The sequence below is a fragment of the Bombina bombina genome, chromosome 3, assembly GCF_027579735.1.
Source record: "Bombina bombina isolate aBomBom1 chromosome 3, aBomBom1.pri, whole genome shotgun sequence".
NCBI lineage: Eukaryota > Metazoa > Chordata > Amphibia > Anura > Bombinatoridae > Bombina > Bombina bombina.
In genome coordinates, this window is record NC_069501.1 from 275,576,697 (window position 1) to 275,589,114 (window position 12,418).

Here is a 12,418-nt window from a genome sequence, read left to right on the forward strand (position 1 = left end):
AACAGGGGCACTTTAATTCATCAAAATTTACTTTTCACTCGTGTTGTGAAAATACTTACCTTTTAATCTTGACAGCCGCTGCATCGCTTCCCCCGACCATCGCAAAGCCTCTTCCCGGGTCTAAAATTAGGTATCCGTCTTCCTCCAATCATGGCGTTGACTCAGACACTGATTCCCCCCGGGGGGGAGCCGTGATTGGAGGATGACCAATCCATCATTTCTGATCTCACAAATGGTTTGCGACGACGGGGGGAATCACTGGAGCGGCTGTCAAGATAAAAACACGAGTGAAATGTAAATTTTGATGAATTAAAGTGCTCCTGTTTTTAATCGGATTTTTAAAAAACGGGCACTTTATCATCTAAATTTACATTCACTTTAATGCCCCTGTCTTAGTTATGCAAAATAACCTGGATAATTATAGTGATACCTTCTAGAACCTTAGCTATACTATTGCACACTACTTTTTTTTTTACAACAAATGTTGTAAAATAACCCCTAAATACTTTGAAATCTCTCTCAACCTGTGATCTCTACAGATCTGCACAGCATATGCAAGCATATATAAAGTAGATTAAAGGGACATTCCATCCAAAATTGGAATCCACACGGGTGCCTTTCAGTTTGCAATAGAATCATTTTTCTAATATACATGTATTAGCAAAAATGCTTCTAAAAAAAAGCTATAGCTGTTTCAAGTATGCACCGTGCACGAGCATTTTAAATACAACACTTGCTCAGAATGCCTAAGGTGCTTGTACCATTTGGTAATGACTCAATTTGCTAATTGCTGACATGATACAAGCCCCACTGGTGACCTGAGCAGCTACATTATTTAACATGCTGGTGCACTGAGAATATTTATCTATGCTTCACATGCACGTTAAAACAGTGATAACTTCTACTAGAAGCATTTTTGCCAATACATCTATATAGCCAATATATTTCTATTCAAATCATTTTGATACATATGGAAATAGAAGTAATCTGCCAGGAGCAAACAGCTCAGTGGCTTGTTCTATGGCCCCATTACCACCTGGGAGTAGCTTCTCTTAGCCCAAATGTGCTTTTCACAGAAGAAAACTTTCCTGAAGTATTTCAGTCTGATCCAGCCTAACAAGGTCAGTCTATCCCGAAATACTAGGCAATTCTCCTCAGAACAGGGGAAATGGCAGCCCCAGATGATCGTTTCGGCCTCCTTTGGGCCTTCTTAATGAGGTGCAGCCATATGCACAGCTTCTATAAAGTGGGCCACTCCGGACTCAATCCCAGATCTGATGGGGGATATGTAAAGGGGAAGTATCTCTGAAAGCTATGATAAAGCTTGAAAGGCAGACCTGCAACAGGACTCGTCCTCAGTTCCAAAACAGTTCATAGGAAACAACACAACAACGTCCACCCTTGAATAAAAGTTCCAATTTTTATTCAAAAACATTTAAAAGCATAACCGTAAAAAGGAAACAATGTAAAAACACAAATAGCCATGGTGCACAGTACGGATAGCGCTTACATCATATGTGTTTCGGCTTTTGCCTTTTTCAATGACGTGGAGCCAGAAACGATTGTTTGGGGTTGCCTTTTACCTTGTTCAGAGGAGAATCGCCTGGTATTTCGGTGCAGGACTGACCTTGTTAGGCGGGATCAGATTGATATACTTCATGAAAGTTTTCCTCTGTGAAAAGCACAATTGGGCTAAAAGAAGCTACTTCTAACCAGGCCACAGAACAACCCACTGAGCTGTTGTTTGTTCCTGGCAGACTGCTTCTCTTTCGGTATGTACTTGTATTTAAATTTTGACCGGAATGTCCCTAGGGCTAGATTACCAGTTGAGTGCTAAGTGTTGCGTGCAAGCGATAAGAGGTTTATTGCGGCTCTTTGTGCGTGGCAAAAGTAGCGCGTGTATTACAGGTTGAAAGTAAACGTGTTTGCTTGAGCACAATCAAATTTAATGCAGGTCTGGATAGCGCAACATCAGAGCTCTGGTTAACCATTACATGAGACAAGAGTTGTACAAAACACATCAAAATTTCATTTAAAAATACAGTTACACTCACAATAACGCCATCTAATAAAAATTGTTTGAAAAAAATGCATAAAAAATTATAAGGACATGTGTTTATATATGTGCACATATGCATTTATGTGTTTATATATGCATGTATATGTGTGTATATATATATATATATACACACACACACACATATATAAACACATAAATACATATGTGTAAAATGTCAGAATGTCTACGTATATAATTTGCTTGTTTTCTTTGTGCTGATTACCAACTACTACTTACACAGCAGGGTTAACATTATTTTCCAATTTTTGCACTACAAAACCGTAAACTACTTATCTTAATACTTTCTGTTATGTTTGTTTAAAAAGCACATCTGTTTCCCGTGTGTACATTTTTCAAATGGGTGCTAAATTTCATAGATATGCTTTGTTTGGGTGTAAAGGAACGACTTTTCAAATGCTGTATATTGGTAAATTCAATAAATGTTCTATTGAAAGATTTGTTTTTGGTCTATTTCTTTTTTATAAGACAATTATTTAATTATTAATTCAACAACAGATTATCCACAATGTAGAAGTATCAGATCAGACACCTTTTTGTTTTATTTTGGCTGTACCGGCTGATTGGAGTACTTCTATAAACTGGATCCAAAACGTTAGTCTTAACAACAACTTGATAGAAGGTCTTCAGTGCGTACTGAGTATGTAAGAACTGGTGAACAGATGTTGGAAAAATTCTATTCTTGATGAAAGAAGTGAGGAGGGCAAGGCTATTAATTGTAGAAGAACTCTGATGTTTCATTTGTAAGAGACCATAACAAGATTAAATATAAAGTAGAGAAAATATTTATATATTTCTTTTGTATGATTATGATAGTCCATAAGGATCCATAATATGTGGTACATACTTCCAGCCACTAGGAGGAGGCAGAGAGCTCACACTAGCTTTAATCCCTCCCACCGCTCATCTCTCCGTAGTTTCTTCTCGGCCTCCCAGGAGAAAGGCAGAAGATAGAGGTGCTGTAGCTACTTGCTTATGGATTTTATGGGAGCTCAGACTAATGTGAGACCCTTCACCCCTGTTGCATATTCATTCAGTAAAAAGAGATCAGTGGAAAGAAGCAATTGGCACACTGGGGTATAGGAATACCTTGTTATGTGGGCAGTATCTCACTAGGGGATTTTAGCCATAACTACCCTCAGGCATTGCAGGGATATCTCCATTAGCCCCACCCCCCACACACACCCCTTGTGAGACTAGGTATTTATATGTTAAACTGAGGGGAGTTGGGAGGAATTAAAGCTCACGGACTCCTCCTAGTGGCAGGAAGTATATCCCACATGTTATAGATCCCTGTGGACTATCATCATAAAGTTTGTTTTATGAACTAGTTGTAGTGGGGAAATAATACTAAAGCAAAAATAGAAACACTGTAACCTAGCTACAAAAACCCCTAGGAGGCTCTGATTTATTTCAAAGTTGGCAGTATTCAGTACTTGCCCAAACTTTTACACATGCCACATTTAGGGACAGATTACAAGTGGAGCGGTATTTAACGCTCCCGTTCGCATGCTAACTCTGCTAGAAGTAAGCTTATTGCACATGTCAGGTTGCGCTTGTATTACAAGTTGAAAGTTTGAAAGTAAACGGTTTTCGGTCGCACACTAACCTGATGCACGCAGAAAAAATGGATTGTGGACTCTCAACTTGATGCACATAAAAAGCCAAACTTCAGAATTGCGCACACGATAACGTATCCCCCCCATAGATGTCAATGGAGCAAAAAAAGTGGAACAAACCCAATACCCTTCTCGCGTGCAAACAAAATTGTAAATTCTCAAGTGCACTAGCTCGACATGAAAATATGAGTATTTTACATTCCAATGTTCTTCACATAACAGAATATGTTTTTTTTTTATTCATAAATAGACATTTCTAAATATATGTGATGGTATTTTGGTACAGTATATATCTATACTTATTTATTTATACATGATTAGATACATACAGATATATATATATATATATATATATATATATATATATATATATATATTTATATATATATAGGAATATCTATTTAAAAATACTTAGAACATATTCCCCTATGTGAACAATGTCTTTATGTGTATATACTGTATGTTTGTAAATACATATATACACATATATAGATACATAAATTCATCTCATCTGTACACACACATAAACATATATATATATATATATTTATATATACACACACACACACACACACGCAGGGCCGCCACTAGAATTATTCTTAAGTGTCTATTTAAACTTGGAAATGTTGTAAAGGTAGTAACACACAAACACACAGACACACTCATACACTGAAACACACACACACTCACACATAAGGATTCACATATAGACACTCTAGCAAACACGCAAAGAAACTCAGACACAGACACCCAAACAGACACTTAGCACTTGTTTACATTGACCTGACAAGTAATGAGGTAAACTACAGTTTTGTAAAAAAAAAAAAAAGGAGATTTAGAAAACAAATATGGAGTTCTGATTATCTTTTTGTAAAGGAAGATGCCAACTAAATGATGACAACAGCATGCAGTGGCTGAAAGGAAGGGCCCTGAGCTGCCTAAACAATAATTTAAAGGTTAAATGGTAGATTGGTGACTTCCAGAAAGGTCTCATTAGTCTCAAAGTCTGTAGAAACATGTGAATAATCAGTAGTAACCGATCAAACTTGCACATACACCCAAGGAAACACCAACAGAGACAGCCTCAGAAAACACACAAAGACACACACACACACACACACACAGAGACACCCACAGAAAACACAGAAAGACATACATACATACCCTCACTGAGACATCCACAGAAAACACACAAAGACATACACACACCCTCACAGAGACACCCACAGAAAATACACACCCCCACAGAGACATCCACAGAAAACACAGACATACATACACACACACACACACACACACACCCTCACAGAGACATCCACAGAAACAGACATACACACCCACCCTCACAGAGGCATCCAGAGAAAATACACAAAGACAAACACGCCCACCGTCACAGAGACACCCATAGAAAAAGCTCAGACATATGCACGCACCCTCACAGACATCCACAGAAAATGCACAAATACATACACACCTACCCTCACAGAGATACCAACAGAAAAAATACATACACACTCATAGAGACACAAACCAAAGCACAAACACATAAACACAGACACCCACAGAAACACTCACAGGAGGAAACAGTTATGCACCTCGCATCCCCTAAATCAACAGTGTGTGACATGCATGATAAAAAAAATGCAGAAATTAAGAGATCACTTTTTAAAGAATCATATTTGTAAATGTGCAAACAAAAATAATTCTGTGAATTCAAAATTGTACATTAATGATCTGGGTAGATGGCTAGATGAAGAAAAGTACTTTTAAAAGGTTGACATATGTTTGTTTGATATTTTCCCCAACCAAGAGCACCACTTCAAATATAGTGTAAACATTTTCCCATCTGTCAGCTGTACTTGTGGATTTTGAAAATGCTGTACTCTATATGGTCTTGGTGGAACCATAAGCTGTGGTACTCATACCATTAGATCTGGTTAAATGCAGGATTTAAGCTTGTTGGTATGCATTTCAAAATGAAGTCAGCTGTAGAGTAAACTGAACCGTTTTAAGTTAACCTGTCTCATTTCCAACACTGAGCAATCTTAGTCTGAGAGTATAACATGTTATGCAGATGTAAAAATCTTAGATAAAATGCCTCCTTGTATCTGGAAAGTCCTTGCATAAAGGGGCAATAAACTGGAATGTAATATATATCATTTGTGTATTGAGGAGGAAACATTTCTGCATGGTTTTAAATATAGAATTTCTACAGCATTGTCAAATAATCATAAATACACTGCTGCTAAAAAAAATGTGTTTTTATGGACCCCTGGCCCCACCATACAACTACTACCACACTGAAGTTACAATCTTAAATTGCACAAAGAAATAAAAAACATTTGCTAAGTAATTCCTACCTCCTCTGCAAATGAAAGTGATCAGCCGTCTGACTCAGGCACACACTCTACAAACAAAGTGCCAAGTCTGTCTCACACTGTGCATAGTGGTTTAGTGTACACTCAGAAATCCTCTCAAATGCTAATACTTTACTCCTTGTAATAACATTTCCCATGCTCAATTAGCACTCTGCTGTAGTACCCACTGGTGGCTGCCAAAATAAAAAAAAAAAAAAATGTTTTATTTTTTTTAGTTCTTGCCTCATGGGGCCCCCCTAGCCCATTGGGCCCCTGACACTCACGTGTGTGTGTGTGTGTGTGTGTGTGTGTGTGTGTGTGTGTGTGTGTATGTATGTATGTATGTATATATATATATATATATATATATATATATATATATATATATATATATATATACAAATCTTTAGACATGTATGTAGCTTTATGTGAAAGCCCTTTGTCTGCCTTTTTTTATCTAACACCTGAGACCTCATTTCTTTGAGCCCTTATAACATTTTTTTTTTATAACTGTTATTAGATAGTGTTATTACAAGTGTAACTGTACGTTGTAATGTATTTTTTATATGTTTTGTGACACTTTTATGTTTCACCAAACCGTTAACCAGAGTTTTGAGGATGCGGTATTAATTCTAGTGTAAATCGCTTTTGCGCTCAAGTGATCACGTTTACTTTTAACTTGTAATACGAGCAGTAAACCCAAAGCGCGCAAACACCCGCAATAAAACCCATTTTGCTTGCACTTAAAGGTTAAATTTCTCACATTTAACTTGTTTACAATGATCCATTGTGTATTAAATTGTTTACAAGTTGCTCCTTTACCCCTATTTTGGCCTTTGAAATAGCGGATTTAGTTATCCCAACCTATACTGAAAGTTTTGATACTGGAGTCTCAGCTATTGAATAGCCTAAATAAACACAGCCAGCAGAAGAAATTACACTCCCAGTGGGGTGCCGTATAGTTATGTAATAACATAATTTTCCATTGTTCTCTTTAAGTATTGAGCTTTGGTTTTCCAGACCAATATAAGATATGGAAGCAAGTGTGTGTACACAAAGTGATAACATAATGAGATCTGATATTACCTGAAGCTCAACCCATTGTAATAGGCTGTGGTTTAAAAGCACAAAACCAGCTACTTCATATACACAAATAAACCTGAAAATGCAATTTCTCATACATTTTATGCTCTGCAGCTGGTATAACAAGTCATTGAAAATACATTCATATAAAAATAATTTTACAGTGTACTGTCCCTTTAACTGTTAACATGCCACTTGCAATCTGCCCCTTAATGTTTTGGGGGTTTTATCAGTGAAATTCAAAAAATAATAACTGTACATTAAAAAATTTTAAGACGTTTCTAAAAGAGTTGGGTACCAGTGTTGGCATGGCCATAATGCTTCTCTGAATCATGGAAAACAAAGCAAAAGGTCCCTGAGTTAGCAAAATTTGGAGAAAAGCATTTGTCTCCTTAATATCTGGGTTTAGGTGACGATTGTAAAAGTTCTGAATATGGTAATTCAGCTTTGGGGTAAAGAGAACCCACTGAAGAAACCGATATCTATCCAACGTCTAGTCATGTGCTAAGAAACTGGCAGCTAAATTGCAAATAACCAATGAATATTCTGCTTTTACAGAAATATTTGTGAATGATTTTTGTTAAAGTTGGTGAGGTTAATATGAGGATTTCATATTATTGAGATACTATAGACTAGAAAAAATATCCATACAGAAAAAGTTTGAAATGGGCTCAATGATTTTGTCAAACTAAAGTCTAGACATGATTTCCAAAATCTATTATCTTGGCCCTCCCTGGTAATGCTTACCAGTGAGAAGCCCTCTCCCAAAGGGCATGGACAGAATCCACCACTTCCTGATTACCTATAAATGTAACCTTAGACCTGGCCCCCTTCCTCCTCCTAGTTCTGTCCAGCCTTCAGGTGTACAGGACTAAGATGTGTGTCAGGGTTTTTTCCATGTTGTTTGCCATGTGCTGCTGGCAGCCATTTTACTCACCTCTCTTCCTGACTATGGTGCATTGTGGGGGATGCTGCTCATTTCCTACACTTCCTTTTATGGCCAGACTGGTGTGCATCATCCATGTGAGACAGGATGTAGTCTCAGAATTGTGATGCCATCACTTATTATTTAAAGGGCCTCTGTTCAGTATGCTTTGCCTTTGCGTTGTCTCAGACTTGTTTGTGAGAGTTCCTGTGTATTACCTGGCTGCCTGGCGTCCTTCCTGGTTCCTGATCCCTTGCTTGTTCCTGACTCTGCTGTTTTCCTTGTTCCTGATTCCGGCTCGTCTGACTATTTGCTTTGGCTTCTGATTCGGATTGTCTGACTACCAGCTCTGGTTTTGACTCCTGGCTTGTTATTTTACTTGTGGACTTTTTATTATTTTTTGCTATTAATAAAAGGTGTGATTTTTTTTGCACTTCTCGTCCCAGTCTGATTCCTGGCACCCTGACATTACGCAAAGGCCATGAATCCTGTTGGTGCTAATAATCCACCTTTACCTGCCATCATTTCCAGGATGGATGAACAGGATCACGGCTTGGATCAATTTGCACTAGCCCTGCAAACCCTGCTGACTCGCACTGCACATTTGCACCAAAGTGTCCCGCAAGTTATGGCTGCTCCTGTTTTCGCTGCTGCACCTATGCCTACCAGGAGCATGTCCAGTTCTGCACCTCTACCTCAGAGATATGGGGGCGATCCTATTCAGTGCAGAGGGTTTTTGAACCAGGTGGGCATTTACTTTGAGATGTTACCTCAGGTGTTTCCCTCTGACAGAGCTAAGGTGGGATTTCTCATCTCGTTACTCTCTGACACAGCTCTTGCCTGGGCTAATCCCTTGTGGGATACTAATAAACCTTTTGAAATTACCATGAATTTGTGGCCTCCTTTCGAAGGGTATTTGATGTTCCGGCTCGCTCCTCCTCTGCTGCTAAACGACTCATGTCCATTCAGCAAGGTACAAGATCTGTTGCTCAGTATGCTATTGAGTTCCGTATGCTTGCCGCAGAGGTAGGTTGGAACAATGAAGCCCTTGTTGCAGTCTTTTTTCATGGGCTCTCTGATGCGATTAAAGACTAAGTTGCTGCCAGAGATTTACCAGAGGATCTTGAGGCATTGGTGTATTTTTTGATCCTAATTGACATCAAACACAGAGAGAGGCCTCTTTCAAGGAGCGCTTGCGGAAGCCTCCTGTTCCATTGTCTCCTACGTGTTCGTTCCCACCCATGCCTCCCTCTCCTCCCATGCCTCCTGGTCCCGAGTCACCAGGTACTGCTGAGCCAATGCAGTTGAGATTCACGCGTCTCTCTGAGGCGGAGAGGGCCTTTAGGAGGAGGGAGGGGCTCTGCCTCTATTGTGGGTTACAGGGCCACCTTTTGAAGTCTTGTCCTACACGGCCGGGAAACGCTCACACCTAAGGTCCTGTCGGGGGCTCACACCTAAGGACCTTGGGTGGTTTATCCTCGCCCCCAGAACCGCTAAAGGAGAAACCTTTTGTCACGGTTGTCCTTTCCTGGGTGGACTCCTCCATCGTCACTCAGGCTCTTGCTGACTCCGGTGTATCAAAGCACTCCATTCCTGCTTTGCCTCGGTCCGTTCCGCTTGCTATTAAGGCCATTGATGGCAGGCCCCTTCAGCCCACACTCGTTACTCATGAATCTGCTCCGTTGTCCATGGCTGTTGGGCTCTCCATTTTGAAACCCTCCAGTTCCAGGTGATAAACTCTCCGCATTTTCCGGTTGTTCTGGGTTATCCCTGGCTCCAAAAGCACAATCCCAGTCTTGATTGGCGCAGGTCCGAAATTTTGTCGTGGTCCCCGCAATGTATTTCCACTTGTCTTCGGAAACCAGTTAAAGTCTTGTGCATTTCTTTGGTATCTCAAATGCCAGAGGAGTACCAAGAGTTCTTAGACGTGTTTGACAAGGTGCGTGCCGGTACGTTGCCTCCTCACCGGTCTTACGATTGTGCTATAGACCTGCAACCCGGAGCCATTCCTCCTTGGGGCCGGGTGTACCCTCTGTCTGTTGCAGAGAATTGTGCTATGGAGGAGTATGTTGCCGATGCTCTGTCGCGGGGAATCATCCGCAAATCCTGCTCTCCTGCAGGGGCTGGCTTCTTCTTTGTGAAGAAAAAGGGTGGTGAGTTAAGACTATGCATCGATTATAGGGGTCTTAATCGTCTTAACATTAAGAATGCTTACCCTATTACGCTCATTACGGAACTCTTTGACCGCCTCAAGGGAGCTACGGTCTTTACTAAACTTGATTTGAGAGGAGCGTACAATCTCGTTAGGATTAAGGAGGATCACGAATGGAAAACAGCATTTAACACCAGGATCGGGCATTATGAGTATCTTGTAATGCCCTTTGGCCTATGTAATGCTCCTGCTGTTATTCAGGAATTTATTAATGATGTCCTACGAGATATGTTGCAATAGTGTGTTGTGGTGTACTTAGACGACATCCTCATACACTCACCCACACTTGAGGCTCATCATTCTGATGTTACACAGGTTCTTCAGAGAACGGCCTGTTTTGTAAACTTGAGAAATGTGAGTTTCATCAGACTCAAGTAACCTTCCTAGGTTATGTTATCTCCGTTGCAGGGTTCTCCATGGATACTGACAAGTTATCTGCAGTTCTGCAGTAGCCTCGCCTAGTTGGTCTTCGGTCAATTCAACGTTTTTTGGGGTTCGCCAATTACTATAGAAAGTTTATTAAAAACCTTTCTTCCTTGGTCAAACCTATCACAGACATGACCCGTAAAGAGAATGATCCACTCTATTGGTCACCTATTGCCATTAAGGCCTTTGATAGTCTTAAGACTGCCTTTGCTGCTGCTCCAGTTCTGGCTCATCCTAACCCTGTCCTGCCTTTCGTTCTTGAGGTCATTGCGTCTGAGACTGGAGTAGGTGCCCTCTTGTCTCAAGGTGCTACGCCTGACGGTTCCTTGCATCCGTGTGGTTTCTTTTCTAAGAAATTGTCTCCAGCAGAGTGCAATTATGAAATTGGCGCAAGGGAATTACTGGCCATAATTTTGGCACTCAAGGAATGGAGGCATCTTCTCGTGCCAGTGCTCATTCTTACTGACCACAAGAATTTAACTTATCTATCTGAAGCAAAACGTTTGTCGCCCCGACAGGCCAGATGGGCGCTATTTTTGTCTTGGTTTAATTATGTGGTCTCCTACCTGCCTGGTAGTAAGAATGTTAGGGCTGATGCCCTCTCTCGACAATTTTCGCCTCTGTCCAAGGAGGAGTCTGTACCTACTCCTGTTATACCTCCTGACCATATTTTGGCTACCATACGTACTAATTTGACTTCTCCCTTGGGGGAGGAGATCCTGGCTGCACAAACCATTGCAGCTCCTGAGAAACCTAGTGGTAAGTGTTTTGTTCCTGAGAATCTTCGAACTAAACTTTTGCATACTTACCATTATCCTAAAGCCACAGGTCACCCAGGCAAGAACCAAATGATTTGGTCTGTCACTCGACAATTCTGGTGGCCAGGTCTTCGTTCTGATGTTGCTGCGTATGTTGCCTCCTGCTCAGTTTGTGCACAGAATAAGACTCCTCGACGTCTTCCTGTGAGTCTTCTTCAACCTATTGCTAATGGTGAGCGTCCTTGGACACATCTTTCCATGGACTTCATTGTCGAGCTCCCTGTTTCCAATGGCAATACTGTTATCCTTATGGTGGTTGACCGATTTTTTTCTAAAGTGTCACATTGCATTCCCTTAATGAAGCTGCCTACTGCTCAGGAGCTTGCTTCAATTTTTGCCCGCGAGGTCTTCCGTTTACATGGGTTACCCAAGGAGATAGTGTCGGACCGGGGTAGCCAGTTTGTCTCCAGATTTTGGCGTTCCTTTTGTGCTCAAATGGGGATCCAGCTTTCCTTCTCCTCGGCATATCACCCTCAATCCAATGGCGCTGCGGAATGGTCTAATCAAGCTCTGGAACAGTTCCTCTGTTGCTATGTCTCAGATCACCACAATAATTGGTCTAAACTGTTACCTTGGGCAGAGTTTGCTCGTAATAGTGCTATTAATGTTTCCTCCAAGTTATCCCTGTTCATGGCGAATTATGGGTTTCAACCATCCTTGTTGCCTGATTCATTCATGTCTCAGGGTATTCCGGCTTTGGAAGAGCATCTCCGGCAACTCCGTTCCATGTGGGTGCAGATTCAGGATTGCCTTCATCGTTCTATGCAGCGACAAAAGTTCCAGGCTGATCGTAGGCATCTGCCCGCACCTTCCTACCAGGTTGGTGAGAGAGTTTGGCTGTCCTCCCGCAACTTGAACCTTTGTGTGCCTTCCAATAAATTGGCTCCCTGTTATGTTGGTC